The sequence below is a fragment of the Notothenia rossii genome (assembly GCF_949606895.1).
Source record: "Notothenia rossii genome assembly, chromosome: 2".
Taxonomy (NCBI): Eukaryota; Metazoa; Chordata; class Actinopteri; order Perciformes; family Nototheniidae; genus Notothenia; species Notothenia rossii.
The window spans coordinates 23483145-23503364 of record NC_136904.1 but is presented as its reverse complement, the minus strand read 5'-3'; positions in this window follow the sequence as shown (position 1 = coordinate 23503364).

The window sequence follows — 20220 nt, the reverse complement described above, 5'->3', positions numbered from 1 at the left end:
CCCACCTAGTATGCCCTCTAGCCCTTTCAAAAAGGCATGATTTTCAGAGTCTCCAAAAAACCTTACCAAACACATTGTAGAATAAATCTACCGCAACTCACTTGATAAGGTTTCCTTTTATATTCACTCTACTGTACATTGATACTTATCTTTTGTTTTTATCAAGGTTGCACTGGGATTACCACAACCACTTGCTTTACTTGCACACAGTGGTGGACAATACAAGTCATTATGCTGAAGTATTTTATTTAAGTACCACACATATATCCGAATCCGAATTCACAACCCTACTGGACAATTTCTCTATCACCCAACATGTCACCTTCCCCACCCATGAGAAAGGACACATTCTTGATCTCGTCTGCTCTACCAACCTCCCAGTGATTGACCTCCACCCTTGCCCATTTCCCCTCTCCGACCACAAACTCATACAATTCAACATTGCCCCCCCCACCCGAAACCCCTGCCCACCCAGAAACATCACCTTCCGTAATCTACATTCCATTGACCATAACCATCTCTCTGAACTGCTATCGTCTAATCTCCCCCTGGACGCAACCCTCAGCTCACCTGACGATCTGCTCAACCACCTCAACTCCCCCCTACTCACCTCCCTCAACACTTTAGCCCCCCTCAAAAATAAAACTGTTACTTTCAAGACCTCCTCACCACTGCGTAAAATGAAGCAGCGAGGCCGCCAACTTGAACGTCTTTCAAAGAAATCATCCCTCACAGTCCATTACATAAGCTACAAACTCCATCTCAATGCATACAGAGATGCTCTTATTGCCGCTAAATCTGCCTGCCTCTCCAACATCTTCACTGACCCCTCCCGTAACCCCAGGACCCTCTTCTCCACAGTTAACAAGCTCTTCAAACCTCGTGCTGATAACCTCCCTACTTCTACTTCCGCTACTTGCAGCTCATTCCTCCAGTTTTTCGCAGACAAAATTAACGCCATTAACCACTCCTTCTCAGCTCCATCTGATATACAAGCATCTCCCCCAACCTCCACCGCTACAATTTCTCCCCCCATCTCCCTTGACCTCCTGACTCCTCCTCCCCAGCGCCGCCTTTCCCAGTTCAACCTCGTTACCCCAATTGAATTACTCCATCTGATCGGTTCCTCAAATCCCACAACCTGCTCCCTTGACCCTCTACCCACTCCTCTCCTGAAGTCCTGCCTCCCCGTCCTCTGCCCCTATCTTGCTAACCTTTTCAACTCCTCGCTGTCCCATGGAACCGTCCCCTCTGCCTTCAAAACTGCTGCCGTTACTCCAATCCTCAAAAAACCTGGTCTTGATCCCTCCTCCCTCACTAATTACCGCCCCATCTCCAACCTACCATTCCTCTCAAAAACTCTTGAACGCATTGTAGCCAATCAAATTCACTGCCATCTCCAAACCAACCAGCTTTATGAACCCCTTCAGTCTGGATTTCGTCCTCACCACAGTACAGAAACTGCACTCGTCAAAGTCCTCAATGACCTCCTCACCTCTGCTGACACTGGTTCCCTCAATATTCTCATCCTCCTCGACCTGAGTGCAGCCTTCGATACCGTGAGCCACAACATCCTGCTCACCCGACTCAGGGACATTGGTATTGAAGGTATTGCACTCAGATGGCTCCAGTCCTACCTCACTGAACGATCCCACTTCATCTCCCTCCCCAACCACTCCTCTGCCACAGCTTCAGTCACCCAAGGTGTTCCTCAAGGATCAGTACTTGGACCCCTCCTCTTCATCATTTACATCCTGCCCCTCGGTCAGATACTCCGCCACTTCAACCTGGACTTCCACTGCTATGCTGATGACACTCAGATCTACCTCAGCACCAAATCCCTCCATAACCCACCCCTTACCCACATCGATTCCTGTCTGACAGCTATTAAAACTTGGATGCAACATAACCTCCTCAAACTGAACAGCAACAAAACAGAACTCCTCCTAATTGGCTCCAAATCCACCCTCAGCAAGGTCACTAACATAACACTCACCATCGATGGCACCATTGTTTCCCCCTCCAATCAGGCACGCAACCTTGGCGTAATCTTTGACCCCACCCTCTCCCTCGAACCTCACATCCGCCAAACAGTCAAAACCTCATTTTTCCACCTCCGCAATATTGCAAAAATCCTACCCTCTCTCACCCGCCCCGCAGCCGAACGACTAATCCATGCCTTCATTTCCTCCCGCCTTGACTACTGCAACTCACTTCTTTACGGCATCAGCACTACATCCCTCAACAGACTCCAACGGGTTGAAAATGCAGCTGCACGTCTCCTCACACATACCAAATCATGGCATCACATCAGCCCAGTCCTCAAAGAGCTCCACTGGCTTCCTGTCTCCCATCGCATCAATTACAAAATGATGGTCCTCACCTACAAAGCACTCCACCATTTGGCCCCCCCTTATCTCACAAACCTTCTCACTCCTTATCAACCCCCACGGTCCCTCAGATCCACCGCAGACGGACTCCTATCCATTCCCACATCCACAATCTGCAGCTTTGGGGACAGAGCCTTCTCAGTGGCAGCTCCTAGGCTCTGGAATTCCCTCCCCCAAGATCTCCGTGACTCTGAGTCCCTCACAGTCTTTCAGTCCCGCCTCAAAACACATCTTTTCAACTCTGCCTACCCATAAGCCCCCCTCCTCTCAATCAATTTCCTCTTGACTGCCTTTTTATTTATTTTACTATACTTACTTGTTTGCCTGTCCTTGTTTGTCTACCCTCCCTCATATTGTAAAGCGTCTTTGAGTCGTGAAAAGCGCTATATAAATAAAATGCATTATTATTATTATTATTATTATATATAACTTGGTTGTTTCCATTTCATGCTACTGTATGCTTTCACTCCACTATAATTCAGATACTTATATTGATAATTTTATTCTCAAATACATTTATTTGATGGCTTAAATTACCTTGATGGTTCAGATTAATAGTAAACGACTTGATCAAATAATAAGACATCTTCTATTATAACAAGTTAAGATAAACATGATCACATCTGATACATTTTCTTGTATACGTAAAATAACAAAATCCAGCTATCCAGCTGCAACATTAGTGTTATGAACACATTAATGATTAAGTATTCATAATTCAACAATATACCATATTTTATTTTTGAAATGGGCCCATTGCAAAATGCACTTACTTTATAAGTTTAATTAAATCCTAATGCTCATACTTTTGAATTGACACAGTTAACTTGTAATAGAGTAATTCTACACTGTAGTATCATATTTTTTACGTTTCTGACTACCTTGTCCACCTCTGCTTGGACAGTCACTCCAGCAAGTAATGACTGAAGCAGAAAGACTGCCTCACAGACACTGCAAAGCATTTCATTTGGACAGGTGTCGAGTAGGCGTGGGTCAGAGCATGTCAGACTCATCTTGGTTGAGGAAGGCTTTCAATGTTACTCGTCAGACTGTATCCATAGCAGGACATGACTGTAGCTTGGATTTTCATCACTGAACTTGTACCTTAATTGTATAACTGGAAAAGGCAACACTTTACATTAAGGTACACAAATTAACCATCAACTAGTTGTTAATTAACATGCATATTAGCAGTATATTGGCTCTTTATTAGTCATTATAAAACACTTATTAATGCCTTATTCTACATGACCATATTCTACAAGTAATAGGCCATTAGTTGAGAGTTTTTCCTCAACAACCCTCTAATTATTGCTTATTTATTGCAAGTAAGGAAGTTGTTGTAGATGAGTTCTGGTCTTAATATGCTCTGCTCAATGTGGGCCTAATAAGGCAGTATACCACCAGAATAGTAATTCTCACATGATAACACTTAACAAATATGATCTATTCTTAATATGTAACAAGACATGAAACCAGGGTTGCCAACTTTGGGTACCTGGCTGGAGTGAGATTTTGATATCATGGGTTTAACTACATATATGCGCACTAAATGACTGCTAGCGTGTCAGTAGCGGGACCTTAGCATATATATAGGATGTATATACAATATATACAAATACACAATATTGGACACAGACTATAAAGAGCACAAGTTTCATTCACAAATGAAAGTCAAACACATGTTTCCACTGTTTTATTGTGTGCATAGGCCTGTTGCGATAAACAATTAAATTACTTATCGTACGATAAATAAAAATTAACTCGATACATTGCCATTTACATGAGGATAGAATAAAATTGGGAGGGATGAAACCCTCTTTAATGGTTACACATGCAGAGCACACAGCATACACAGTGAAATGTGTCCTCTGCATTTAACACATCCTAGTACCAGGAGTCTAGTACTAGGAGCAGTGGGCAGCTATTATACAGCGCCCGGGGATGTGACTAGCAGTTTGAAAGGATGTACTTCAATTATTATTATATATTATCATTATGTCAGTGGTCTAAAATGGTCATACAACGGTGCCGACAATATTGTCGTTTATCGCAATAATTTCCAGGAAAATGTATCCAACAAAATTAATTATCGTGAGAGGCCTATACATGAAACACACACACACAAACAAATCTACAGACTTACTCCAAACTGCCAAATGTATTAATTAATACACTCTCACTCTCATATACTCTTTCACTCTATTTTGGCCTAGTAGAACAATAAGCAGCAGACTTTTACTTTTGTATCATTTCTACTGGACCTTAGATCTGCGCATGCGCAATACGGGTCGGGGATTGACCAACCGTCTCCCACTGCTCTGCTGTCTGTTAACGTTGTTAAGAGTGGTGGGGGCGGGGAGGGAGCGGATCGACAGCTTAAGCAGCTGTCAACTCAACATTGTAAATAACCAACCAAAAAACGATCGCAGGTTCATCTTGTTTTTGGCGTGAGAATAGTTTGGGCAACGTGAGAGCGTGAGATTGAGAGTCAAAGCGTGTGTCACACGCCAGATGCGTGAGAGTTGGCAACCCTGATGAAACTATAAGTGTTGATTGTGTCTAAATAACCAACCCAGTCTCACGGGATTTCGTGTTATAGTCACAAAATTAATTTAATCTATTTATTCGTGATCACCAACACGATTTTCGTTTTTTCGTGTCACACAGAACGATTTTAAAAGCAATGTATTTCCATTGGTGTGTTTCGTGCCTGCACCACGTCTTATTGTCCGGTCGGGTCTTGGAAGACCGGAAGCTGTGTGGTTCATAAAAACATGTTCTTACTCAATATGAAGTCACGATTATTGTTTTTTATTTAAAATCGTATAATGTCGGACTTTTTGTTGCCGTCAATGAGGAAAATAGTTGGGGCTCAGAGCCTCAGAATACGGAAATCTGTATTTTTTAAATCTTTTTTTCCTTCTAATTTGTTATTCTTTTCTAAATAACACAATATTATTTACTCAACAATAACACACAATTATCCTTGTTTTTCATGTATTTGTTTAATTATTTACAGGAAACCGGGTAGCCTACAGGAAGTAGGAGAAAGTGAACTGAAGAATAGCATGGCAGTAGAATGCTACTAATTTTCCCTATGCAACCTGAAGAGTAAAAGGGTCAAGTCCGTCAGAAAGCAATGACTGTAAGTGTAAGCCTTACAATTACACTTTAAGGATTAGTAACAGGTATTGTGTTTATGTGATTACATTTGGAGATGTTTAAACACAATGAGAAAATGTGTTAGCATTCGCGCTAGCATTGCGTTAGCATTCACGGTAGCGTTAGAATAAATGCTAGCGTTAGCCATACTAGCCTGTATTCATGCTTATTGCACTGCTAGCATTAGCTATATTTACCTTGTTTACACTTAGCGGTCCTATGTGTTAATCTGTGTATGTTATAATTGCATGTATGAGATCATTAAGTGCCTTGTAACTTCTTTTTGTATAGTTTCACTCCGTTTGAATGTCAGTGGACTGCACATAAGTCAATAAAGGAGCATGGCTGCTCATTCCCTGGCTCTCAAAAGAGTTTGGCTGGCTGTTTAATCTGTGTTCACACTGAGACAGTACAACACATTGAGAGAACAGTATACCTATACAAGCAGGTCACACAGTATGATCACAAATACATAAAATCGGTTAAAAATCTGTTTTTATTCAAAAGTACAGGCTGCTATGTGTTCTCAGCCTTGGTGAAACTTGACATGTTTTGGGATGTGTCTGAACCTCTCTTTAGTGGTCTAATGAAACAGATATTTCAACGTGTGCCTACTTTGTTCATGTACTGTTGAGGTTAATTTCAGTAGTTGTGTGCTATAATGTATTTACAAAGTGTGGCAACTTTTTCATCAGGCAACTTTAGAATAGGGAACCTGTTCAGGTCAATTAGAGTCAAACTACTAGCTTATTGGTTATGAAAAAGACTTCACTTTAAAATAGGGAACATGTTCTTAGATATAAATACCTAATTTTGAGTTATTTAGACTTAATTAACACTTATAGTTTCATGTCTCTAAGAAACAATCGTGTTGGTGAACACTAATCAATAGATTAAATTAATTTTGTGACTATAACACGAAATGCCGTGAGACTGGGTTGGTTATTTAGACACAATTAAAACTCATAGTTTCATTTCTTGTTACATAGGAATAGATAATATTTGTTAAGTCTTATTATGGGAGAATTACTATTATTGTGGCCTTATTAGGCTCATATTGAGCAGAGCATATTAAAACCAAAACTCATCTACAACAACTTCCTTACTTGCAATAAATAAGCACTAATTAGAGGGTTATTGAGGAAAAACTCTCAACTAATGGCTTATTACTTGTAGAATATGGTCATGTAGAATAAGGCATTAATAAGTGTTTTATAATGACTAATAAAGAGCCAATATACTGCTAATATGCATGTTAATTAACAACTAGTTGATGGTTAATTTGTGTACCTTCATATAAAGTGTTACCCTGGAAAATAACTAAGAATTGGTGCGAATGCTTTTATCTACCAACATTTCTTAGGCAATGCCTGTATGTGTGGTGAATAACCTGTATTTGTAGTATTTGAGTAGAGAAAACTGTATGTGTCCATAAAAACAATGTATTAGACAGCAGCACCATACAACAGTCATTTCAATCATAGTAATAATCATTAAAATGGTATACAGATTTTATACATATCAATATATATCAATATATATATCAATATATCAATATATATATATATATATATATATATATATATATATATATATATATATATATATCTTTAGAATAGACTTATTTATTTCAAATATCTGAGGGACTGGATATCTGATATAGCGCAGATAATGCAATGTTTTGAAGCGCAGTCCGGTGCATTCTGGACAAAACAGCTCTTAAACTATCTGGTCATTAACCATAAACTCTGCCAAATGTTGGGTGACACCTGGTGGCCAGAGGTGTCACATCCAGACATCTGTTCATACTTGATTAATCCTCCAGGTAATTTATCACATAATTAACCACCAACAACATAAACACTATCGCTAAATAGAACTGTGATCATGACACTTAAAAACATGCACTAATAGCCTCAGTAGAACGAAAGAAAATGCTGTTGACGTTTACTTAAAGAGTTTTTTTCTTGATATTATAAGATACATGTTATAAAAATCAAAGCTTGGTGATAGCATAAAGTAAAAGCTTGGCCAGTTTTGTTTTTCAGTTTGTCAAACACACATCTGCCACATTATTTTCACCTGTTACGAAGCATTTTGCTTCACACATAACACTGTGTGATGATGCCGGTTCACAGAGATTGCCTGAGGCTTCCTCGCATCTGATGGTTTGAAGCTAGAGCATTTCTCTTTCAAGATCTGTCTTGGGATTCGGAAGTGTGAACACCTGAGATCTGTTTTTCCTTATGTTGAAGGTGTGTACTAGGACCAAATACCTTTAAGGCATCAAGCTTATCTTGTCAATAGTATGAAAACATGTTTCATTGGGCTGCACAATGCATCAACATTGTATTGAAATCACAATATGTACTAGTGTAATATTCAAATCATGGGAAGAAAAATATTAAAATATCATTCTGAATAAAGTATTGTCAACCTACAGTGATGTCCTTACAAATGGCATTTACATACTTATTCGGATATTGTTTTATACTTTAAAACATTGACAGCAAATGATTTATCCCTCTAAAATTATTTTATCATATGTCTCAGTCCAAAAAAAATGTGTTTATTCCCAATTGTGCAGGATCTCTCACATTAATTTAGTTTATATACTGTTATTCTGAACAACCAATAAGTTAGCTAAATTGAGTGCTAATAGAGAGAGAACTGTAAAATATACTGAATGCAGAGATTGAATGTGTTTGAAGAGTTTGCTTTCGATCCAGCCGATTCATGACCATGATATTTTTCTAACCTTATCTAAGTTTTCTTACTGCTTTGAGTTTTTTGAAATTCTTTTTTTGATGATATAGATTCTCACCCTAAACCTAAGGGCAAGGCCTATAGGTGTCTTACACTTTGATGTGATTCTGTTTCTGTGCAGCAGCAACTCTTGTGTCAGGCAGAGATTCTTTTTTTTTTTTTTAAAGGCCTCAACAATGAACAATGTATATCTAATTAAATCACAAGAAAACATGAACAGGGTCAGCATGTGTAACCATTTTTCTTAAATGATCAAAAATCCACTGAGTAAATTGGAATAGGGCTGAATCTTACTGATTTATTGATCAAAAGTAAAAAATAAAGACAAAATCACCAAAAGATTCTGGTATCAAGTTATGTCTTCAAGCTGCATTTACAAGCAACAGTCCAGAACCCATAAAGAATACATTTTACAGTGACTTGTATGTCACAGATAATATCATCAATTCTACACACTTATGAGACTGAACGTTTCTGTAACAGGACAGTATAATGTTCATGACAGCAAATTTGTGGACTGAATAATTGTTGAATTAATGTACCTCAAAAAATGGCAATTGAGTGTAGAACTGCCATAGCATGCACAAAGAATTACAGTCAGTGTTTTGCTGCTGAGGCAAGCCTTCTATTAGATCACCAACACATACAATGTGAATTGGTCCAGCTGGCCACCAAAACTAGAATTTACAATTGTAAGTTAACATGTTTATATATCACTGTTCTGATGTTCTGAAATCATAGCAGGCTTTTTTATAGTCTTATTCATGCGTTCTTCGAACACTATGATGAACGAATCATTAACTTGTGATCCGTTGTCTTTTAAGAATCAGGAGAAAAACCAAATATAGTTATGTGCTGTTTTATCTCTGTAACAAGTGAATGATTACATGAGTAAAGTCTGTGAACATTGTTACACCTTTTTCAAAATGGAAAAAGAGAAATGATCAGTCATCCAATTTTAACTTTCATTTGGAGATTAGAGTAAATGTTCCTCTCAGTATTGAAATTAGATGCTTAGCCCTTAGCCTTTATTAATATCCTCTCAATATTTTACTGAGGTGCCTTTATGCACAGTGCTTTCCTTTGCTACCTTCCAGAGAAGTAAACTGAACTAGGCTTTACAAACAAGCGTGCAAACAGTAATTGCCTTTTTACACATGCAACTGCTGTAGCTTGTTTCACTGAACAAACAAGCAATATGTGCTATGCATGTTTATATACTTCAACGATTGTATTGTGTGCGCACTGAACTTGAATCTCTGCTACAGCTGGAGCACATACCAGATATAATAATACCTTCAGATGGAAAAAAAATCCTTTGGACGAAGACATGCTTAAATAAGAGTATGTTTATATATATTTCTCCTTTTCCATCATCAAATATTCCTATAACTTATAACTTTGACCATAAATCAATGGAAGATGTCTGAAAAGCAGTGTGTCAAATCAAAGCATTATCTGCCAACTCCATATTAGTCTTATCCATGCTGCAGATGCTGCCTCATCTCAGACTGTGCAATAGGGAAACAAATGGAGTACTGATGAATACAACCCCTTTGGAGTCCTCCAAAGGGGTCTTTTATATTTTTCCTCTGTGCAATTGCAGAGCATAATTCTAAATTAAGTGCGTGACTATAAACCCTGCTAGCTGTCTATCTGAAAACACACACATGTCAAGTGAAATTGGTTGGCATTATTATACTGCAAACAGGAATCAAGAATTACTGTATAATCACTAATAGAATGTTCATAGGATGAATATGTGACCATGATCTACATTTTGAGTGAAGTCGCAAGCTTAACCTTATGTTTTGTACTGTTTACTTATGTGCAGATATTGTAATAACAACCAAAACTGTGGCGACACATAAAGATATATTTAAAAATGTATATATATATATCAGAGTTCCCGTTAGCCGGTAATTACCGGACTACGACCGGTAAAATATGCTGAAGACCGGCAAATCTAATTCTCTCCGGTCAAAGCGTCCGGTCAGAATTGTTCCCCTTAGCGTAATACCGCATCAGTTGCGCAACTTGCGCCACTTATGTGACAGACAAAAGAGTATGTGACAGACAAGAATAGTCAATTCTAATTTCTAACACGTAATGTGGAGAAAGAGATGTCCTGTATGGGTTGATTGTGCGTTGATCTGTTGGTAATGCCTCTGGGTTCCGGTCGGCATGTAAACAAATGCATAATGCTGCGCTATACTTTGCGGCCTCACCCGGTTGCATAGCGATGCTTATTGTTTAGGTGTCTTTTAATAAGCAGGTAGTCATATCATTAGCTAGATCTGATCGATATGGGCATAAACGCGAGTTACTGTGTTATTGTAAGTTACTGTACACTTTTGAATAGTTAATCTACTATAATTAGTTTGTTTGATATCGAATCATATCAATTTGTTTTAAAGCTCAATAAATAACAAAGAAGACCTTTGACTGGCACTTTTCAAATTGTGTCCGGAAGATTTAAACTTTAACGGACATGTTGACCGGCGAACAAATATTCTAACGGGAACTCTGATATATATATATGATCTAAATGCTTTCCCCAAAATGAATTCCACATTACTTAAACAACAGCACTTGTAGTTTAATGCAACCAGTTCGAAAATGATGGCTCCAGCAAACACTCATGAAGCTACTGCTGATCATTTTGATATCACTTATCACTTATGAAACATTCACTTGTTCTAAGAAGTTGTAGCTCACTTGTTTCATAACAATGTGTATAACTGATCTGCAATATCTTTAATCGATGTAGAGTGGAAAAATGAAAGGAAAAAATTTAACAAACCCCCGGTCAATTGCTAACATTGAACATTCCTATTGATAACAGAATAAGAATACAGGCAATTCTGTACAAATGTTTATTAAAATATGTTTGATTGAAAAAACAAAATGTTGAATATACAGCATTTTCCTAAAAAGGCAATGTGGAGACTTATACAGAAATGATACGTCCAAATAAAAACAGGTATGGTGCCCGTATTTATAGAAACTCAGCCCTCTGCCTGTATTTTCTCTTTTCTTTATATCTCGTCAACAAAGACCCTTTGGACCCCACAGGGTGTAGCCCGTTCTCATTCCCTGGTCATCAAATACTGCCACTTTCTCACGCCTTTCGCTGCCTGATACCAAGGCACAGACACCCTTTAGTCTCTGTATGATACTAAGCTTCAGGGAATGGGTAGTTACTCCTCTGCAGAGTGGCTGCTGTGCACTGCTCTTGGTGCATCTTTGTGACCCAGCACGTGAGCAAGCAATTTCCCGAGGTATAGAGGTGTGGTTATTGTTGCTTTAGAGCATAATCTGCGTGAAAAAATGAGGAAAAATACAATTTATTCCTTGGATTCACTGTTGTTCTCACTAACGCCACTTCCTGTCTTCACTGTTCAATCACCGCTTTTTCAGCTTTGTATCGCTTGCTAATTAAGCCAGGGAGGAGGAGCAAATGTTGAATTCTTTGTTTGAAAACAACAAATGACAAAGCAACCTCCTATGCCTCGAAAACATTAGAACGATAAAAGCTTTATCATAAGACTTTTGCGACAAGACATACCAAAAGGTTTATTGAGAAAGTGCATTGACATGGATTAAGAGGATACAAGAATGTCAGGAATAGGACAGTCACCGACCCACTGCAGTTGTTGTCCACACTCCAGAATCTTACATGGAGGACGTGTGCCTGCAGATGTTGTTCTTCACCTTTGTTTGCTCAGGGCAAGGGCATAGTTAAGGCAATGGAGCTACATCGTCATTTGTGGCTGACCCAAGCACAGAGACTAGAAGGCCAGCGGTCATATTTTCCCCCAGACGAGGCCCAAGTAGGATGGTGTGCCAAGGCTCTAAGTTTTTTCAGGTCTGGTTTATTTCAGCTTTAAAAAAAGAATCTTCTAAGGCACTTATCTCAGCACACGGTATACAGTATGTACTTCATACTTACTTATTATGCAGATCTTTACAACTTGCCAAGGTGATAAGCATTATACAAAGATATCCTAAAAGGCTGCATTTTATGTAGAAGATTTTACATTTCTTAATAATAACATAGTATTATTTATTATATGCAAGGGTGTAACTTTGGTTTGAGAAGTGGGGGGGACACAACACAGGGGGTCCCAATTAAACATTTTCTCAATTTAATTCCAGTTCCTGCCTTTCTACAAATATATTAGGGACTATAGTGTTAACAAATCCAAGAAAAATGTGCAGTGTATATAATGAGTGTGCACACTTATCTAGTATCCTGACCATGTGAACCTGTTTTATTTGTGATGACCTTACATCCTCTAGGGGTGTCCGGGAAGATTTTTTTTCTTTAAATTGAAGTTGAATGCATCAATCTGGTGCACTTTGAGGGCAACATTAAGAGATTTATGGATACAGTTCTCAACACCCATATGAAACAGAACTGTATATATTTCAATAATTTAAAAAAACATTAGAATATGCTCACAACCAATAACAAATCATTGATAAACTCCTCTCTCCTATCTTTATCTTAGTCTGCATTCTTTCTTTTTATTTATGCATATTTGACTAATCACTCCCCTTTCAAACTGTGTTTTTATTTTTGTACTGACCTATAGTACATTGGAAGGATTTCTTAACTTATTTTATATACAACTACTATTACATAGATGGAAATATTTTTTTACATAGATGACCAAACCGTTTGAGACCCAGTGAGATAACTTAAAGTTTACAATCTAATCACTCAGAGTCATTTACCTCCCTGAGCTGACGTTATCTCTCTCAGTCCGACAGGAGAGGACTCTCCCTCTCCTTATTGTTGAAACAGCTTCTAATCTCCGTTAGCTCCGAGCTAGCACCAAATGCTAACAACAACCCCCCCCCCCTCTCTCTCTCTCTCTCTCTCTCTCTCTCTCAAAGTCCAACAGGAAAAAGCTCTCCCTCTCATTGTTGAAACCATGGTTGAAACAGCTACTAATCTCTGTTAGCTCCGAGCTAGCACCAAATGCTAACAACAACCCCCGTCACTCAATTCAATTCAAAAGCTTTATTAGCATGACCATATTTACATACAGTATTTCCAAAGCTATGTATAGTTGTAACATCTATACAAATAAACAGATAAACAGTTCTAAACAAACTGCTAAGAACATTTTTTTACAAGGAATACAGATTCATTTCATTCATATAATACATGAATACAAAATAGAATAACATATACTTAAGATGTGAGACCTGGTGTATCTGCTCATTCCGGTTCCCTCAGACTGTGGCAGGCAGAGACAAACTGTCCTGCCACAATGCAGCTCTCTTTATTTTTAAATAATTGAGGATGCTTATGATTGAGTTTTGGGAAGAATTGTTTCTGTACAGGTTCAAAAGTTGGGCATTGTGTGAGGAAGTGCTGCTCTGTCTCCACAGCAGTTCCTCCACACTGTTGGCATGATCGCTCCTCTTTTGGCAGCCATGTTTTCTTGTACCTGCCTGTTTCTATGGCCAGGCTGTGAGCACTCAGTCAGCGTTTGGGATTTAGTGTTCCAATAAGTGAGGTAGTTTTGTGTGTGTTTTGTTATAATCTGGTTGACTCTAATTGGCTCAGCCTGGCCCTGATCACAGTTTGAACCGGTTTGTGAACAGAGTGTCAGGACCAGCTGAGAGAGGGGACTCTTGTTCATCTCTTGATGCTGCAGGGCTTTGTGGTGGTAGGAGTGGGGTTCACTTTATTTTAGATGTAGCCAATATTTAATTGATCGTTTCTGGATTTGTATTAATAATGGAAATGTGCCTAATTCCGCTCTGCAGGCATTGTTAGTTGTTCTCCTGTGAACCTGGAGGATGTGTTTGCAAAACTCATTGTGAGCATTTTCTATTGGATGATTTTCCCATTTGTCAAATGATTGGTTTGTTTGTGGGCCCCACATTTCGCTTCCATAGAGTAGGATGGGTTGTATTACTGATTGAAGTAATTTAAGCCAAATTAAAATTGGAATTTGAATGTGGATTTGTCTTTTTATTGCATAAAACGCCCTGCGTGCTTTCTCTCTCAGTTCCTTCACAGCTTGATTAAAGCTTCCAGTGGAACTTATTTTCATGCCTAAATAATTCTATTCTGAACAATTTTCTATTGTCTGTGTCCCAATTGTAAAGTCAATATTGTTTGCCTGACATCTGGATCTTTTTTTAAATATCTTTGTTTTTGTCTTTTTTATGTTGAATGCCATGGCCCAGGTCTGACAGTAACCTTTGAGTATATTTAAATTCTGTTGAAGTCCTTCTTTTGTCGGGCTTAACAGGATTAAATCATCTGCATACAGCAGGAATTTGATCTCTGTTTTGTGAAGTGTGAGCCCAGGTGCTGTGGACTGTTCTAAGATGGTGGCCAGTTCGTTAATGTACTGTAGATGTTGAACAGGGCCGGTGATAAACAGCATCCTTGTCTTACTCCCCGTTCTTGAGAAATGAAGGCTGTTCTCTTGTGTCCGATCTTGATGCTGCACATGTTGTTTGTGTACATAGATTTGATTTGGTCAAATGTTTTTCCCCCTATACCGCTTTGAAGTAGTTTGTTGAATAGACCAACGTGCCAAATTGAGTCAAATGCTTTTTGGAAATCGATGAAACAGGCAAATATTTTGCTTTTATTTTGATTAACATATTTGTCAATTAGGGTGTAAATGTGGTCTGATGTGCGGTGATTTGCTAAGAATCCAATTTACTCTCTATGTCTCTCTCTCTCTCTATCTCTGTCTGTCTCTCTTTCTATCTCTCTCTCACAAGATAAGCGCTCCTCCGTGACGATGACCGCTTGCGTAAAAAAAAAAGAAATAAACACATTTAAAAAGTGGGGGGGACACAAATGGGATTTTGAAAAGTGGGGGGGAACATGTCCCCCCTGCCCTGTCCACAGTGGAAATTACGCCCATGATTATATGTATTTATCTTGGGTTTAAAAACGTTGTACCAGTATGAAGGTAATTTCACAGGAATGATTGTTATGCATGACTTTTTTCCAACATAAGGTAATCACTGTATGGTTTTGTACTGTAGATTGTGTACTTTTCAGCTACAGTACAATGATGCAGTTCAGTACTTATTCAGACACTAATCGGACGACCTCACGTGTCATATCAAATATAGGTATCTGTCAAACAGCACAGTACAAATCTGAACTGTTGAATGACCTTCTCCAATGTCTTTCTAAAAATATTATTTTCTACACTGTGTCTGGCTAGTAGAGATGAAGATGACAACTGGATAGCCGACTGAAATCACTGGGTTAAAGGTGGATTATCAGACACTTGTGCTCTGGAGATAATTCAATTTTTCTTATTAGCTTTCTTATTGTATCATTAGTGCAAAACACACTGATTAACAAAGTCAGTGTAGTTTAGAATTGTTGTATGATTCATGTTGTAAGGATTTTTCTATTTTTATGCGATGGATTACTAACAATAAAATATGTACAATTGTGAAGACAAACCTTCTAGTCAGATTGGCCATCAGGTTCCTTAGACAAATATGCTACATGATAATAAATATATTTCTTAGCATCTCATGACGCAACTTTTACAAGACACAATCAGTATCTGGGTTATAGAGTAATCCTTTTAAATGTCTTTTAATGTTTTCAACTTTTCTTACCTGTTCTTTCTTCTATGTGTAATTATTTGTCGATCGATACCATCCACAATAGCAAGTGAGGTTTTCAGCAAGCAAAACAGAAGTGTTACAGCCCTGATTTATACATCTTCCCTCACATATACACACAACCTCCACACACACCCTCCATCAATCTCTCTAGACGTTTACATGCAAGTACCTTGACATTTTGCAACAGCTAGTTAGCATAAACAGATGTTTCTCTGATAGTTTGTCATTTCCAATGGCAACAGTTAAAAACTGGGTGTTGACTAGGGTTAGGACATTTAGAAATTCTGAACCATTTCCCCAGAACTGTAAAACAATCTGTCCAAACTGCAAGCCGTCTGCTGTCCATGTGTATGTGATCTTTCATTGTGGCCGCCTGTCATGTATTGATATTCCTGTTTATATCCCACCTATTCTATCACTCCAGTGCAAAGCAGATGTTGTAATCGAGCCGCATAAATGGTTTTCAAAAAGTCAACAAAAGAGTTCCACATGAGTTGGATATTTCAGGGTTTCCCACACATAGACTTTACTTGGGCAGGCCGCCCAGGTATATTAACGGCCGCCAAAGTATATTTCTCGACCCATTTAGGTTTTGTTTTTTTATCCGTCCACGAGGACGACGCCATCTGCGATCAATTAACTAGTGGACAATGATCCCTCGCAGAACAGTGTGTAGTAGTAGTAGTTATAATAAATCGGTGTCACTGTGTAGCACACCTTAGAGTTATTTATGCCACAATATAAAATATAAATATATGTTATTCAAGCGCCAAAAGAAGCTGTTAATTATTTCATCCTTAAACACATGTATTCTCTGATTATATTGCCCTGACAACTGACTGGTTTGGAGGTTGTCTGCTTCACTGCTTTTACTTAATAACAACCCTCAAACTCAATTGTACCTCCTCAACTATTGGAAAAACTGTATTGATCCTGGAAGAGAACTGCTGCCACGAAATGGCATTCTATCAGTGTAACTAATAGTGTGCAGGCATGTGAAGATATCCTTGACCCTGAGCCCTCCGACAGCGGATGACATCTGCTTTTTATGCTGTTGTTGACATTTTCTTGAGACAGTTGAAATATTTGTTTCCGAAATTAATCTGTTTCAAAAGCAACAGCCACATGTGCTTCTGTGTTTATCTCTCAGCATTTGGAAAAATATATTTTTGAACTTAAAGTTAGATGTTACTACCAGATATAAAGTACATGCTATTAAATAATAGCACCCATGTCACAGAAGTTAACATGTGTAAATCCAACATTTGGTTAACTTATTATAAATATAACTAGTATGTTAGTGTACGAACAGAGCCTCATTTTGTAGCAAACTGAGGTGGCCTTTATCATTTAATGAATACCTAATCAAGAAGATTAAGTAAAAACGCACAATGCTAATACTAATACTGGAAGTCAAGCAAAACTCTGTAATGCTCTTAAATGACTATGCATGCTCACATGAATGGAAGTCGTATATTAGGATTTGAGTTGTCATGGGGATTTAAATTCTCATGTCACTGTGAAAGCACTGACAAGAAATATTTTTGAATTAGTCTGGTAATGGCATTTTCTGCTTAAATAATGTGACATAGTTTTCCTCTCTTTTAAACCAGAAATAAGACAGCACATATATTAAATAAAGATTTGAGCATTCTGTGAAAGAAAACTCTTGAGACATTAATAATGAATACAAGAAGGAATAAAATATGCAACAGAAAAGAACAGAAATCTGCTCAACGTCATAGATGTGTTTGATTTGTGTGGGAATTAGAAGAAAATGAATTAGTCACTTTAAGATTACTCTTGCGTCCTGCACCATTGTTTTCGTTTGATGCAAGCTAAGAGAAAACCATCTTTACACCATCACTTCATTAAGTAAAGCCATGCATAGATAAAAGTTGAATTAAAGTTGGAACGTGAAACTATGCTCAGTAGTTGTAGTATGCAGCAAATGTCAATGTAATGTACAAAATGTCCCCATAGAATAAACTACAAAGAAAATCCAATAACTCAGTGTTGTCATTTCAAAGCATCCCAAGGCATAGATGAAAACTAAAGTAACAAGAAATAACTGTGAATCATAAGACCTTGTGAAAAAAACAGCTTCGAGATTCCTCAATAACCAAATACTGGAAAGTATTAACTGGCCTTAAGAAACTTTTTTTTTTTTTAGTATGAGCCATTTGACTGATGATTGCTTATTTGCAATGCTAAATTATAAAATACATATAATTGTAGTGATGTAAAGCTCATATTCAAACCATATTATTTTACTTTTTTGAAAGCCTATACTGAAACAATTGACTCAAACTTTCTCATTAAGGGTCCCTTGCAGCATATGCCATTGCATTGCCAGTGCCTTGCTGCTTGTCAGGACAGGTAGGCTAGAGCACAATGCGCTACAGCACTCAGGGGATTGATGATAAGAGTGATGGCATTGCCACTGAGAAAAGGATCCCCAAAGGTATGTTCAGGGGAATGTGCTGTGGATAGCAGAATGCCCTCCATTGCCCCAGGGATATAAAACATACACACTGAGGAGGGAGATACATTTCAGAAGCAACGAGGGTGTTTGCAGTCAAGGAGCTTTTTCAAGGAAGAACTAACTGCTAACCTACTGTTAGTCAATAGTAGGGTTACTTAAGGAATATAATGCAGCAATGTTAAGTCTCAACAACTGTCTGAGTGCAGTTTGTTTATTCCTAAGTCATGATTTCTAGTCTAGTGCTTGATCACCTTTCCTTTTATTGACAACAAAAAAAGATTTGAAAAGCCGGCAGTTGGATATTACATTTACACAGGTAAGTAAAATGCACTTCAAAAGATAAACCACTCAGCGAAATATAGATTTAAGATAAGCTTTTGCTAGTTAACTTAAAAATCTCTCCCTGATAGGAGGTTTTGCATTTTTGAACCTGCATCCTACAACACATTTGATATATCCATTATATTCATCTTGGCTGCTAAAAATACACATATGGGTGTTCTTTGTTTGAACATGTATTATGTATCCTTTTCTTTCTGAATTGGGGAAAGCCATAGTCAAGGAAAGCAATGCATGTAGTTCATACACTGCTAAGAGACTTGTACTTTAAAATCATTTTAAAAAATGGTTCCGTTATAAAGAGAATCTTTCCACAAATCCAGCTGTTTCATTGTTAGCAAATACAATAAATGATTAAGGGTAACAAACTCCAAATCCACCATAATCACCCCAGAAGCTAAAATACGGTGTTAAAGCCTACAGTGTTGTTGTCTGTCAGAGCAGGTTGCAACTGTATACTGTATTCATATCGTATGAGCCAGTGGGAACCTTTTCACCCACACAACATAACAGTAGGTCACCCTTGCATTTGAAATCAATGCAAATCCACAGCTAAGTCAGAATATAATTAATGGAGAGCAATTAAAATGAGACTATGAAATTATGTGTGAGGTCCTGCATGTTAATACAGTGCTCTAGGAAAAGAAAAGCCATGAGATCAACGTTTTGTAAATATCCTGTTTGAATTACTGCAACCTTTCTTGAGGAATTACTGATGAAAAAAAAAAAAGAATAAAACTTATTGTTGCCAAGCTCTGAATCCAATCCGTATTAAGAATGCATTTGTGAATGTACAAAAAACAATGAAATGCAAAGTGGTAACACTAAAGTCAACTACAGTATGAGGAGCTAAAACATTTCTAATAGATGTAAAACAGTTTGTATGTGAATGTCATTTAGTGTTGTGTTTTTGTTTTTAGTGGAGGTGGGATATTATCATTTATTTTGTGAAATAGTAAAAGGAAAAAATTCCTTTTTCTACAGGCTGGGTGGACTCAAAGAGTACCCCATATATGCAACATTGTAAAGAAAAAAAAAAAGGTGGTAGGCTACAGTACTGTCCTTTGCTAAATTTGAGTTTCCTAATTTGGAGAAAATGTGCTAATGAATGGTTCAACAACAATTACATTTCACGTTTCACTCCTGTTAAGCCCACTGAATCAATACATTGTGTCGGAGCGTCAAATAAAGAATACCGTGTGACATCTGACGTCGAAGCTTCAAGCATTACTGCTGCTTTAGAAAGCGCTCTGTTAGGATTCACAGTTTTGTAGCTAGGCACACAAATGGGATTTAGAAATATAACCTTTACACTAAAAAGATAATTATAATAAAATTAATGTCACAATTAAATAATTAAAATGTTCAAATATCATTGCATGGCAAAATGTTATGTAACATTGATATCAAACATGAATTTAAACTTGGGCAAAACAGTGGCCT